The sequence below is a fragment of the Crocodylus siamensis genome, chromosome 15 (genome assembly GCF_052110815.1).
Source record: "Crocodylus siamensis isolate JL-2025a chromosome 15, ASM5211081v1, whole genome shotgun sequence".
Classification (NCBI taxonomy): Eukaryota; Metazoa; Chordata; order Crocodylia; family Crocodylidae; genus Crocodylus; species Crocodylus siamensis.
In genome coordinates, this window is record NC_143409.1 from 7,300,521 (window position 1) to 7,315,684 (window position 15,164).

Genomic DNA, 15,164 nt, shown 5'->3' on the forward strand with positions numbered 1-15,164 from the left:
TTTTTTTTTAAATTCAAAAGTAATCTAAGAGTTAACCATCATGCTTCCATGCAATTTTAGCACTGTTAGGTATGTTCATGATTCACAAAATAATCCTAGAGAATTCAAACAGAAATCCATAGCATCAAATCACTCTGACCTGTTTTGGCCTTTCTGAGTTCTTTGCAAGAGTTCATATTATTATTTTTCTTTAGGCAAAAAACACATGATTAAAAGTGGAAAAGTAGTATTTTCAGAGAGGCGCCTTCAGTTTAAAAAGATTGAGAACCACTGCATTAGATCAATTCACCAATGCTAAAGTACTGCATCAAACAGTGTTATATTGGCAGAGAAATCTACTATATCTTTTTTGCTTAATCATAGAGAACTTTCTCTAGAAATTCTCTCTTCACCTAAAATAAAAAATCACAGCATATCTACTTAGTCTTTTGACATGTGATCTACCTCACAGGGATGTGAGAGAGTTAACGTTTATAAAATGCTTTAAAAAATGTGAAGATATAAGAATTATATTAATTCCTAATATGGATAACAATATGATCTCATTATTTTGGCTTGTGGAATCCATAAAAAAAACTATAAAAGACCTTCATATTGTGAGGGTAAGATATGAAAGCAAGGTTATGAAAGATCCAAGAACACAAATGCTTGACACGTCCTTCTGAATAATTACTCAAATACAGAACGGGACTAAACACTATGCTGCGTATAATAAGGCACTGTGTAGAGAATAACACAACTGGGAAAAAAATATATGAAAACTGCATTTCATGCTTTGTTTGAAGAATAGAATCATCTTAAGACCCACTTGCTAGACACCCAGGGACAAAAAAATCACTCAGATATTTATGAAGCCCTTCACAGCATATGAACTCAGATCAGTGTTTGCATTTTCAAGCATACTACATTCGTTATAGGAATACCTCTCCATAGTGTATGGCAAGGAATACCAGAACAAAGTGCGTAAGCAACAGCAGATTATCGACAGAAAAATATTCAGATGCTGTAGGGTGGATGTTAATACAGAACACCAAGACAGGAAAGAGACTGTTCTAGAGAAAAAGACATTGAGTTTCAATAAGAACTAAAAGGTACTAAGAAATAAATTTTTAGAAGATGGCCCATTAAAAAAAAAAGCCTTAAAAGTGCATCTTTAAGACAGGGTTGCCAATACAATACTTCACCTGCAACACACCCCATCCCTTGTCATACCAGCCATTGAGCATATTGACCAAGTAACACCCCACAGGATTAGTAATCCTTGTCTTTCCTAGTCAACTTCAGTTTTAATGCCTTTACTTTCCTGTGGCTATGAACAGTGCTGAAGGGTCTTTTGTTAACATAATGACCACAAGCTCTGGGCTGGGGACCAGTGACCTGACGTTTATGCATATGAAGTAAGTAGAGATGCACCAATATTGTTCATATTGTATCAGCGGTGATAAAATAAAAAATTGACATTACCAACAATCAGCTTTTTTTGACGATTTAACATCGCCAATAAATGTTGCATGCATGCACGCAGCTGCAGAATTCACGTGGCCGGGAGAGCAGCCCAACAGCTTGGAGAATAGCGCCTGGCTGTTGGTGGGCAGGGGAGGAGGGGAGGCGGGCGCGTGCAGATTGAGGCCCCCATGGTGAAGACTGAAGCCCCCATGGTGAAGGAGGGAGTAGAGATGAGGCTAGGGTTGGAGCAGGGGCAGGTGCTGCACAGCCAGGGTGGGGTGGAAGACAGAGCCAGTGGCTTTTCTGGGGGGTGCAGACAGTTGGGTCCTGCCACTGCATGCACCGCCAGGGAGAATGTGCCCCCTCACATCTGTACACGAAGCAAGAGCAGGCTGCTGCTGTGTTGTTGGGCCAGGGCTGCTCCAGCCTCTTCCCAGCAACTGTGCTCGGGCTGGGTGGAGCGGGGTGGCCAGTGCTGGAAGGCAGGGCTACAGTGGGGCTAGAGTGACCCCAAAATTTGCTGTAGCCCCACCTCACAGCACCATCACCACCCGATACACCCGAGCGCAGCCACCGGGAAGAGGCTGGAGCAGCCCCAGCCCTGCGAATGCAGTGGCACCCCAACCTTGCCCTGTGCACAGATCTAGAGAGGCACATGCCCCCCATGCCTTCCCAAGGGTGTGTGCACTGGCAAGAGCCACCCTCCTCCACCCCCCACCCATCCCCATCCCCTGGATAAGCCACAAGCTCTGTCCTACGTCCTGCCCCACTGTGGCTGGGCAGTGCTTGCCCCTGCCCCAGCCCTCCCCTCACCGCAGGGGCCTTGATCTACCCCCACCATGCCTCTTCCTTCCCCCACACTCCTTTCCCCCAGACTTACCAGCCAGAAGCCGCTCTCCAAGCTGCCAGGATGCATATTGACAATTGGATTGGTATTGGCCGATACGGCTGATCAATCAGCCATCGGTATTGATCCAAAAAATCCTTATCGGTGTACCCCTAGAAGTAAGGGCTTACTGTAACTTTATAAGATGCTCAAGAAACTCTCAATGAAGTCCCTGCACTGTTACTGGGCCCTCAGCTTTCATTGCTCCAGCTATACAGGCAATTAAAAAAGAAAGCAAGACTATCTAAAATGTGAAAATGGCCAACCAGAGCCTTAATATTCATTTCCTTTTCTTTCAGTAAGGTTGTACCTACTGCTGGAAGTAGTGTGCATGCTGCCTGAGAGCTATCTAAGGGCAAGAATGCAATTCAAAACTAACTCCAAAGATACAGGTAACTGCACATGTTCTCACAAATAAACTGACAGGCTGTGATGTAGATGATTACACAGTCAGGCAGGTGGCAAATTGGCTTAGGGGTCACATCCAGAGAGTGGTGGTAGATGGGTTGATATCGACCTGGAAAGATGTGGGCAGGGGAGTCCTGCAAGGCTCGGTCCTTGGAGCAGTGCTATTCAATGTCTTCATCAGTGACTTGGATGAGGGTGTGGAGAATACCCTGTCCAAGTCGGCAGATGGTACCAAATTTCGGGGCAAAGTTAACACAGCAGAGGGTAGGGAACAGATCCAGGTGGATCTGGACAGGTTGGATAAATGGACAGAATGAAATAGGATGCAGTTCAACAAGGACAAGTGCAAAGTGCTGCACCTGGGCAAAAAGAACCACCAACAAATTTACAGGCTGGGGGGTGACCTTCTCAGTAGCACAGCAGCAGAAAGGGATCTTGGAGTCATAGTTGTTGACTCCAAAATAAATATGAGTCATCTATGTGATGAAGTGCTAACTGCACTTTATTACACATTAGCAGAGGCATGGCAAACAGGGGCCAGGGAGGTGATGCATCCCCTCTATGCAGCAGTGGTCAGGCCGCAGCTGGAGTACTGCATCCAGTTCTGGGCACCGCACTTCAAGAGAGATGTAGAGAATCTCAAGAGGGTCCAGAGGAGGCCATTTGTAGGGGTTCTGCCTGTAGGCCTCTGACTATACCAGGAGAGACTGAGGGACCTAGATCTCTCCAGCCTTTGCAAGAGAAGGCTGAGAGATGATCTTGTGGCTGCCTACATATTCATCAGGGGAGGGCAAAAGGGACTAGGAGATGCTCTACTTACTAGGGCACCCCTGGAGGAACTAGGAACAATGGCCACAAACTGACAGAGAGCAGATTTAGGTTGGACATTAGAAAGAACTTCTTCACAGTAAGGGTTGCCAGAATCTGGAAAGGGCTCCCAAGGGAGGTGGGGCTGTCACTTACCCTGGGGGTCTTCAAGAGGAGACTGGACAAGCACCTAGCTGGGGTCATCTGACCCCAATGCTCTTTCCTGCCCAGGGCAGGGGTGGGACTTGATGATTTGCTGAGGTCCCTTCCAACCCTGACATCTATGAATCTACGCACAGCTCCAATGACCCTAAACACAGGCCAGATTTGAAAGATACACACATGGATGTTAGCTTAGTACATGAAGTCTAGTTACTCATCAACAATTTCCAAGTTTCCTTATACTGTCTTCTAACTGGACAACATTTAAACTTTTGTAAAAAAACTAGATGCTTTCCCCCTCACTTGTAAACCATCTTCGCAGATTCTGCGTATGATACCATCTTCGCAGATTCTGTGTATGATAGTCTCCATTCTAGCACAGGGTTTGAAGGAAACTTCTTGAGCTCAAGAATTTAAATACTGCTTAAAAGAAACTAGCTTACTGTGCATGACATGGAGAAAATACAAGATGCCCTAATTGATGTTTTCAGTTAAAGAGGCGCTGATAAGATAAGTTTGCTCTGAGGAAAGGTTAAGAGCCAAAAGTTAAGAAAACCAAGTAAGGCAAGGTATTGAGAGAGAATTTGAGGCAAAATTAGCTCATAGTATATAAGTTCTCATGAAAATGGGGGAGGGAGTGTTCAAAAGGATGGGCAAGTGACCAAACTAAAGCACGTTAACCAGAGCAGAGATTTACCGAAACATAGCTGCTGCACAGTGATGGTTCAGGCACTCTGTGTTCACAATTACTCCGTGGTAAGTAAAGCCGAACCTGGACAGTTCACCCCTGCTACATGATAAGGCCCCCACCTCCCTACTGACTTGCTTTTATTTGAGCAAAGAGCTCTTTACAACATTCTGGAAAAGCAGCAGAATGAGGAATGTGTTTGGAAAGCAGGGCCGGAGCATATGAAGACAGGTTTTCAGGTAATTCAGAGACTGTTGGGAAGTGTGGCTACCAACATATTAAGCATCAGAGTTTGGCAGGCTTTTCCTATGTTAAAATGTTCCATGTTCCACCATCTACATTTAAAAAAATAAAAGATCTGCGGATGCACAACGGAGCTTATATTACCGCCTTGAAATGAAACAATGCATTGATTTTAAGACATTAATTTTATAATTGGTTTTTGAAGCTTTTCCTCCCACTTCCTTGCTAATGTCTCTGCCACATGCCCCTCTCACTCATCTATCATTTCTGTTTTGAATACTTTCTGGGGCATTTGATTATTTTTATAGTATGGGTACATTATCTGTCATGACCTGGCAAAAAGGGCACTGCAAAAATAGCAGGTGTTTACTCAACAGTCCTTGGCCTGGACCGCAGTTTGAATCAAACCTGATTAATCTGGTGAAAAAATGGCCTTAGGCAACATTTCCTGAGATCACTTGGGGGTATTTTCACTGATTCCAATAAGTTTTGGTTTAGATCCAAGTTTAACTCCAGTTATCATAGATTCATAGATGCGGGGTCGAAAGGGACCTAAGTAGATCTTCAAGTCCGACCCCCTGCCCTGGGCAGGAGAGAATACTGGGCTCATATGACCCCAGCTAGGTAATTATCAAGCCTCCTCCTAAAGATCCCCAAGGGAGGAGCCAGCATCACTTCCCTTGGAAGTTGGTTCCACTTTCAGACAACCTCATCCTCAAGAGCAAACTAGGTTTTGCTCAGGATCAAACCATTAGTAGCACTGTTAAATACAATTCCAGCACTAGCACCAAATTCTTCCCTCAGGTCCATGGGTACAAAAAAGTGGAAAGAGTAGTAGAACCTAGATTACTCGTATGCACCCAAACAGCTTGGCTCTCTGATCCTGGCTAGAGTTCGGAAGTTACAAAAAGAAAAAAAATTACTCAAGTTGAGAATCTTTTATAATAATCAATAATACAATACATCGCTATTTCTTAGTATTGTATTCATCTATTTTTCTCATGGGAATGTCAGACAGTATCCCAAACTAAGTGAATATTAAACCCATCATGCTAACATGACAGAAACGGATAGGCTGACTTAACAGAATGTGTGAGAGGAGGAAAGAGAAGAAAAGGAGATTTCTCATTAAACGGGTAGTTGTAAGTTTAAGTATCTCTGAAGGCAGCTGGATAAGAAAATGCAAAGATCTTTCAGTCTCAGCTGGTGGGAATTCTTGTAATGCAGTGTTATAAAAAGTTGGCAGTGGCCCCAAATGCTGCTTGCAACTAGCAAGTTTTATTCAGATTAGCTAGTATCTAAGTGCTAAAACACACAGGGTAGAAAGAAAAATTAAAGCATCAGCGGCTTCTTTTATCACTTGTGAAGACTTTGTAAACACTCTTTCTTTCTGTTTTACCCCCAGCCGCCAGCATAGAAGCCCATATTATGCAACATTACAGTAAAATATTTTGAGGTTTCAGGACTGCTCTATACACATACCAGCTTTGAAGTTAAAATGAAAATGGTTTCAAAGCTTTTCTAAAGTCTTTGTTTAGGGCATCAATCTTTGGAAAGGAGAGAGGGACTAATGGAAGCCTTGAGCCATTTGGCACTTAATATTTAATGTTTGAAACTATAATCAATCTCGCTTAGAACATAATATGTGGCTGGATTGCTACATGTTGGTTTTTTCCATGCAAGCAGAAGTAACAGAAATGGTACATAAGAGGTACCTGGAAATTCTAAGCTGCCATGATTTGCGTAGCACCATGCAAATAGAAGGCAAAAACAACTTAATTGATTTTGGAAACAGCATGGATAAATTCAATCCTTTCCCGAAATATTACCTTACAGGAAGCTGTCACTTTTTGATGTGTGTTCCACTCTTCATTGTCTTCATTACACAATCTTGTGTGCCCATACAACATGTCAAACAGTCTGCTACTCCTTAAAAAGAATAATGTATTCTTGTTAGACACAGAGACAGATTAAAAAAAAAAACAAGTCTGCCTGTTCTTGCACTGCACCTGGTTTATAATTTCACATTTTAATGTCACCATGCTAGAGGAGCCTAAAAGTTTAATTTGATCCACTATCAGCCAGCATGTTTGTGCTGGCAAAGGATGGATGGGGAGAAGTCTACAGAGAAAAGTACAGAAAGCAGAGATGTTTCTGTCCTCTAAAATGAACCTGGATGAACTGGGTCAAGTTTTTCCCTCAAGCACTATGTATATTTGTTTCCATTCCATGGCTGGGGTGGATAGAAGCCCACCCTAAAGGCAAGAGTAGGCTCTACTGCCTACATGTCAAATGCTAATCCTGAAGCTAGGGTCTAGAAAACTCCTGAGAAACAATGTGACCCTTTTCTGCTCCATACTACTAAGGAATGAAATTTTTAAATGCTTACTCCCTGAAGGTCCTTTCACAGCGTCAGATACAGTGAGCTCTAGCCCAAAAAAAGCTTTATGTATAAAACCAACATTACACACATGGTATATTTATTACACACTGTAGTTAGTTTACTAGGTGCAAATCTACATAGCCTTCTGATATAAGGATCAACATTCTTCCCTGATACAAAATCTGTATCTTCATTTCCCCATCCATCAGATTCATTTTCTCTTACCCAAAAGCCTCATGAGCATATCATTTAATAGAGTACAGCATACACATGCTGTATCCATGCTTGCCTTGACCAGAACCTTTGCAACACACTAATCACTGGTATCATGCAACCAAACTAAGACTTTACCCTTTCAAACTTTCCTGAAACTATTATTTTTAAAGTAAAAAAAGTAATCAAGAAACTCACTGTGGAAATGCTACAGGCTCCAATGCTCACACAAAGGGCATTCACCTGACAATCTTCACTGAGCATGGATCTTTTTTCTAATTTTGCTACTAAGTACCTCTCTTTCAAGCCATCACCAGCATCTTCCAGCATTGTTTACTAGCTCTTCCCTTATGTCCTATCACCTAACCTTGCCATGCTTTCTAGTTCTTCAGCACTGATGGCTTCTTACCTCTTCCACTGAAACGGATAGAAGAAAGAGCGTGTTGAAGGCATCTCTCATCAGAAAGTCCTCTTTCCACTTTCAGTTCTGCCATCTTCCTTGCTGAAGAAGGTATTTGAATCCCCCACCCCAATCCCACCTGCTGTTCACCACTTTTAACTCACTCAAGCCATCTCATCTACCTCCTTTCATTTTTTGATTTACAAATCATCTCTGCAATTTCTTTTAAGGAAATATTTGACCAATGGTCACTTCACCTCACCTTCCTTTCCCATCCTGCAACTTTCTCTCCTCTTCCCCACCATTCTATCACAGATTCAGGAGCTTATCTACTCTCCTTCAATCCTCCCCGCTGCCCCAGTAACTCCATCTTGTCTCTCAGTCTCCTCCGTTACTTATCACTTGTGTGGCTCGGAGAAAAAGAATCTATGAAGGGAGAAAGTAAGAAGACGTAAAAGAAAAGGGAATTCCTTAACCGCTAACATTTACATATTAATCTCTCTAGGCTACCTGGAGGAATTAGAAATGAGAAACATGGCATGCTAGTGGACAGGGAGCAGCTATACCGCTTCCAGTCCCCAAGGTTTAGAACGACCTTGACGGTCCCCACACAATATTACATGCATGCCAATGTAGATGTACCTTCACTCTCCTCTGGCTTTTTCCCTTCATAAGTAACTTTTGTCATTTCAAAAGTCTTTACCCGCCTCTTCAAGTACTGCCCATCTCCCTTCTCTTTCAAAGATCACCGAGCATGCTATGTCCAATCACCGTCTCAGTTCCTCTCTTCCAGTTCCATCGGAGACCTTCCCCAAACTGCCTTGTGTTTTTTGCAGTGTACCAAAACCACTCCCATCCATCTCTAAAGGCCTTCTCCCCTCCAAAACTCAGAGTTAGCCCTCCACCCTTGTCCTCCTTGATCCACTATCTGCCTTTGACAAGACTGATCATGCTTTTCTTGAAATGTTGTTCTCTCCATTTCCATGACTTGGTCCTCTCAGTTTTCTTCTGGCCTCTCTAATTGTTTGTTCTTCAGAAGTTCTTCCTTGTCTCTTCCCTCCCCACCCCATCAGTTTCTGTGGTGTCCATGGGATACTAGCCTGGGCTCCCTTCCCACTTTACTTTCGGGGAAAGAAGTAGTCTTATTTGTAAACACAAACAGAATCACTGATTTTATGCAGAAGATTATTGGATCTGCCACTTTCTCCCGATCTACACCCATCCAAATGAGATTCAACCAAATTTATCCAACATCCCCTCATGGATGTCTCTCTTTCCTTGCTGATAGAAGGAAGAGTCTCACATCAGTTTCAATATGGCTAAAAAAACAGTCCAATTCCCCACATGGCCTGCAACACTTTTTTGATTTACCTATGTGGACAATACTTACACCTCTAACCAAGGCATCTTCTTTCCTTCAGTCCTCAAACCCTGACATCCAGACACATCTACATAATGCAGATTCTTTCTGCGTAACATTTCTATGAGGGAGTACTTCCTATTCATCCACAGAGCTAAACTCTCATCATCCCACATCCTGATTACTACAGCATATTTGTTTCCAGCTTGACAAAAGTATTTGTTCCCTATGCAAAAAGCTGCCAGAAAAATCATTTTATAGCCCATTTTTCTGATATAACCTTCTTTGTAGCCCTCCATAGCCTGACTTCTTTAACCTACCTACTCACGTTCATTTTTAAACCCTTTAACAGCCTCCCCATTCACTATCAGAGCATCAACTTCTGCCTCAGATCAGTTCATGATGCTACCCTCTATTGCCTACTTTAAGTACCTCTGAGATTTTCCCCAGGTTGCTCCACACACTTGAGAGGAACTCCCTATAAATATCTGCAACTAGCGCAATGCTCTCTTTGAAAATTCAAATTTTCAGTGATGCCTGTAAAAAAGCCCTGACAATGACCAGTGTGCTTAAGGCACTGCCTACCATGCTGACCAATATTTTCATTGTTTCCTTGTACTCCTCCATCTGCTTTCATCCATCTGTTGTCCTTCTCTTCTACTTAAGACTGTAAACTCCTCGAGACAGAACCAGTCTTTTTTGTTCTGTTTGTACAGTGTGCAGCACAATGGGGTGCTGTTCAGTGACTGGGACTCCTAGGCACTATGGTAATTCACATAAATAATGAAAGCCTGCATTGGTTCACTATATTGAAGATCAGAGTTATTTTTAATATGACCTGTCTCGTGCTATTGAACCATGCTAATCAAAGAAAAAGTTACAAGAAACATCCATTAGGCAGCAGAAAGTTTAACACAACAAGATAATTTGCTTTCTTTACTTCCTAAAGGTAGCTAAGGGAACACGCACCTAAACCATTTGCTATATTTTTGCATTTCAAGACGAAAAAGATCAGCATGATGATCATAGGCCTGTACAAAATTGCACTGCCATGACCTAATTTGATCACATTTCTAGACTTGTTTTTGCATAAATGATCAGTCATTAGTTCACTTTTATTTTTGCATGATTTTCACTTAAAAACCCACACATTTTTTATTAGCTGATGCAAATTAGAACCGCACTGACTTCACAGACTAGAGACGAAGTAACAGCTTGCTCCACTAAAAAAGTAACAAGCTCCTTCCTTCCCCCACTCCCCTCAAAGGAATATAAGCTGCATATGGCAAAAGAATGATCTGTAACTTTAATGAAGAGTACTGTCACTGAATATGATAACTTAAGTTCACCTACTAGAAAGGATTATTAAAAAGTTGATTAAGATACAGTACGGAGACTAGCAGATTATACCAGAAATAGAACAGTAACCTAAATGTAGCATGCTTGACTTGATTATCCACCAATGTCTGGCTCATATGGTCAAAGTGATCTGACAATTTTCTACACAAAGGTGTTTCTTCATTAAATAACGAATAAACCTGAATACAATCTTTGTGTTTTCCTCTTAAAGGAAGTTAAAGATTGGTGCTGGAAGTAAGGTCAAATAGCAATGGTTTAGTAATAAAGAGCGTCTCAAGCACTAGATGACCTAACAGATAGTGCTCATCTCTGGGACATGCGGTCTTCTGTTCACGACATGTAGTAGAGCACTTGGCATTTAAATGGCCAACAAGAAGGAAGTCATATTGTTGTGTGTGACACCAAGTACATCTACATGGCATATTAAACTGAGGTAGTTAAATATCCCACAACCCTTTAAAAAGAAAAAACAGAAAATAGTGGCAGGTGTGTCCAACAGTCTCTTCTCAGGACCCATTTTTAATCATTACTGAGTGAGCCAGCAAATATCAGCCACTTACAAAGGCCATAATAACAGGCCCCATTTTCAGAGGTGCAAAGAAGGAGATGACAACACATTATAATCCTACTTGCACCTCATGGCAGTTAATCTGTGCTAAGATCCAGTTGGATCACAAGCTTGGTGACAGTCAAGTACTTGGAAAGGAGATGTTTCTTGGTGATCTATTTGCATAGTTCCCAAGGAACAGTGAAAAAAATCCATCAAGATATGATTAAGAGCACTTCACTGCTGTCTTTCAAAGCAAAGACAAGGAAAAACCCTAGATCCTCACAGGAGTTTACTAAAGATCTCATAATACTTCCCACAAGAAACAGAGGTACTGCCATCTCACAGCCCTGACAAATTCCAGCTTCTTTAATTACTTTCTGCTTGTTTAAATTTCCCCGGCAATTTTAATTGGCTATGGTGTTCTTCATTTCCTCCCCTTAAACTGCAGCAGAGTGTTGCTACACAGTCTTGAGCAGCTGTTGTGCTATTCCCCTCTACAGGTGTCTGCATTTCAATGGCGAGTTCAGCAAAACCTATATATTTATCTAGATCTCAAAAGTGGCATAAGGATTAATTTATGGAGGAATTAGTAAATTATACCCTCATGCTGGGGAAGAGCATGAAGAAACTCCCCTTTTGCTAACTTCCCTCATAGCTCCTGAGAGAAGTCATCAGCACTGATGGGAAGTCCATTAGTAGAAACACTGAAGGAAGTCATACACTATAAACTCTTCCCAGGCAGTTAGTTTGGGACTGCACTGGGCCCTTCCAGTTCATTTGGTGCAAGGGACGTCATAGCAGCTTTCTGAAGCTGCAACACCCATCCCTCAGGCCTGCCATGAGAGTCTGTAGGGTGAACCTGGCTTGCAGGGGGAACATCTGCACTATAGCAGCAACATAACCCTGCCAGACTGTTCCTGAGCACTCCCTGCCCATATATGTCAAACCACTCCAGGCAGACCCCCACTGACCATTTTCAAGTATGCCACAAATCAAGATGCTGGGGACATCCAGTGGAGATGGTCCTCAAGTGGTTTCACGAATACACTTCTTATTTATTTATTTATCAGAAGTATTATGTTGGCCAAATAAGGTTACACAGATTATTTTGACCTATTACTTAAACAAGGAAAATTATTGGTATGGAAATTGTGCGTGAGTATGACTGTCTCAAAGAGTTCATAATCAAATTGAAGTTTCTTGTCATTTCCAGTGGAACCAACATGACTGTATCACTTACTATCATTGAACTGTCTGAACAGTGACATTAAGAGTCAAAAAAGCAGAAGAACTGGATGCTTCAAGCTGAATTAAAACATTCTCTCTTAGCTGATGAGGCCGAATAACAATAAGCTATATTCACATAATTGATTCCATCTAAATATATCAAGTAATGTTTTTCTATTTGTTCTTGCTCTTATTTTAGAGTGTCCTCAGTGGAAAAGTATAACTTTATGTATCAAAGCAGTTTTTCACTTTGATAATGCCATTCTGCAAGCTAATACCACAGTCTCAACAACAGAAGATGCAATCTCTCAGTCAGGAAGTTCTTAGAAGGTTTACAGTCCATCAGAAGCGAAAGATGCTTTTCTATAACTACAAAGCAAACAGAAAAAACCCAAGTCAAAGTACAAATAACGCTGTAAAACTTGAAGTCCCTTCTGTCTAGGAAAGATCTATACCTGTAATATACTGCACTCCCTCCAGAGTGCAGCACTGAGCGTTCACTTCATTTGCATGGGATTTAAAGCAAGTCTTTTAAATGTGTCTTGCTCTGATTTGGAACTGAAGCAGTACATCTATTTTGGGCTTTTGACTAGTGTAGCCATATGAATACAATGATCCCTCATGCTGCAGACAGGTCCTGGGGCACAGTGAATACATCCAGTCACCATTTTCCATGGCAGTAAGTGTACTATTTTAATAGTACACTATAAACAATACATGACGTGCCTATGCTGCCTCACTGTAAATTTAGAAAACCAATTTGTAAAATTAAGTGGGGAGTTCTCTCTTTAGCTATTGAAATATAACTATTACCTTTGACCATACACTAAGAAATCCATCTGCACTAGGAAAATGGCCAATTGCCGACCAAGGTTGTTACCAACAAGTGCTGCCTAGAGCCTCCTCTGCAGACAGGACTCAAAACAATTCTGGCACAGCCTTCATTAGCAGCTAAGTCTTGTCAGCACTATTTCAGAACATGGATAACAAAGCACATTTTTCGAAAATTACAAAAAAGTCTGGACTCATCTACCTTTTCAACCACAGCTCTCGAAGTGGGTTCAATTACACTGACATTGTCACAAATAAGAACTCCATCCTAAGAGGGCCACAACACGCAAGATTCTTTCCACCTGTCATCTTCAAATTTTCAAAAGGTACCTGGTCTGGCCTTGAAGACTGATCAAGATCATCTTATTCTCTCCCTCATCTTTCATGATAAACTTTCTTCTTTACCCAGTCCTCTCTTCCCCACTCTTTAAGGCACATTTTCTCATTTCAGGAAGCCAACAAAACTTAGCCAGGCCCCAAGCGTAGCAGCATTTACTTAAAAGTCATGAATTCTCAAGAAAAAAAACACTGCTGACCAAAGCAACTACACTATCTAGTTGCTATAACACACCCTTTCCCTACTCTTCCCCTAACCTTTATAGCTATCCAGTCATCAAATCACAAAACAACTTCTTTATTTACATTAGAAGTAAATTGAGGCAGGGGATGTTGTTCTTTGTCCATGAAGTCCCACATACTATTAATGCACTGTAGAAACCAACAGACCAACCAACAATGGGAATACTTCGTATGTGAGATGGCTCTACTGTAACCAGGTCTATGTTGGGATGCCTTACGCCATCGGAACTAATGCAAATGATGATGACATGTTTAAGCAGATACTATTTCTGGTAGGTCAAAATTTTAACCTAGCTCCTTCCCACAGATTAAAGCGATCTTACCCATTTCCACTGTCATCCTCTATTTTACCTAATTCTGTGATTTGTTGGCAACAAAATATTTTTGCATTTTGCATAAAAATAGGTAACCTTGCGTTGTGATGAACAAACAATATTTGATCCTTCGGTGATAAAATCTGCATGGGCTAACACACAGAGGTTCGCATTTCTAAACAGACCGTTCATTAACCGTTATTCAGTTTTCACAAGCGAGTCGCAACACACTGTGCGCATGCAAATTTGACATAAATAAAAAATTAGATACAGCTATAAATAAACGAATGCAGCTACTCTGGCCTAGTCCAGTTATGGTTTTTGGAATCCCTGCCATTATCGTGGACAAAGCCTTTGGCACATCTATGTGGAAAGTCAAGCAAAGGAAAGCGATTTCTCAAATTTTACTTTGGATATGGAGATGCACCAAAGAACCAACAGTGAATCATTTATGAAATCCCTAAAGGGGGAGGCCACACAAAGGCCTGGATGCCACAGACCACAAGGAATAACCTGTGGGGCGTTATACACAGCAAGTGATCATGCGAAGTGCAGAATAGGGCAGAGAGGGAGGGGAGCAAGTGCATTTCCCTGAACTGCTTTTGAAGTCGTTGATCTGAGCCAAACAGCAGACCATTTTTCGAGCAGGAAGAAACGCTAACATCACCAACTCAAACCTGACGTGACCGCCAACAGCTGGGGGGGTCCAAACCCGGCCGGTTGGGCTCCTGCGCCGTGGCGTATGCAAAGCAGACGATCACCTTAGCAGCGAGCGCCGCTCGTGGTTCTCCCATCCCCTTCGGGCTCCTGGTCTCCTCCTCTGGGGCAGCTCACACCTGCAGAGAAAGGGCAGTGCTGAGAGCTCAGCGGTGGGCGTTCAGGAAGTGGGGGGAGAAAGGAAAGCTGGGCAACACCTCAGGGCTGTAGGGGATGGGCATGAGATGAGGCAGAGGAAGGCACCAGCCTCTCCTTAGACAGGGGGAAGGAGAGGGGCAGCTGCTTGCCCTGTGGCAAGGCAGGGGGCAAGGGAAGGGCTGCCCAGAGATGCTGAGAGAGGGAGGGTGGGGGGGGGGCCTCATGATCCCCCCCAGTGGAGGCATAACAGGACAGGGGCTCAAGGGAGGGGAGGAGGCAGCACCACAGTGGGGGGCAGCACCATGGGGGGGAGGGGGCACAGCCTGGGGCGGGGGAGAGGAGGGGCAGCACCATGGGGGGGCATGGGAGGGGACCGCAGGCCGGAGTGGGGGAGGGGAAAGGGGGGGCGTCTCCCTCACAGCCCGGGAGCGGCGGGGGGGCCGGGCCGAGCGC

At 42.9% G+C, this 15,164-nt stretch overlaps 1 protein-coding gene across 2 annotated transcripts in view; it reads right to left on the reverse strand.

Moving 5' to 3' along the window:
- Positions 1-15,164, reverse strand: part of ASB7 (ankyrin repeat and SOCS box containing 7) — a 57,423-nt gene that overhangs the window by 42,101 nt on the left and 158 nt on the right. The window contains exons 2-3 of one of the 2 annotated variants that reach the window (XM_090028767.1): positions 14,618-14,692; positions 6,470-6,569 (exon numbers count right to left, since the gene is read on the reverse strand). The gene's annotated coding sequence lies outside the window, so the exon portion shown is untranslated. Of the gene's footprint in view, positions 1-6,469; positions 6,570-14,533; positions 14,693-15,164 lie in introns of both variants that reach the window. The other variant, XM_090028765.1, reaches the window with a different exon arrangement.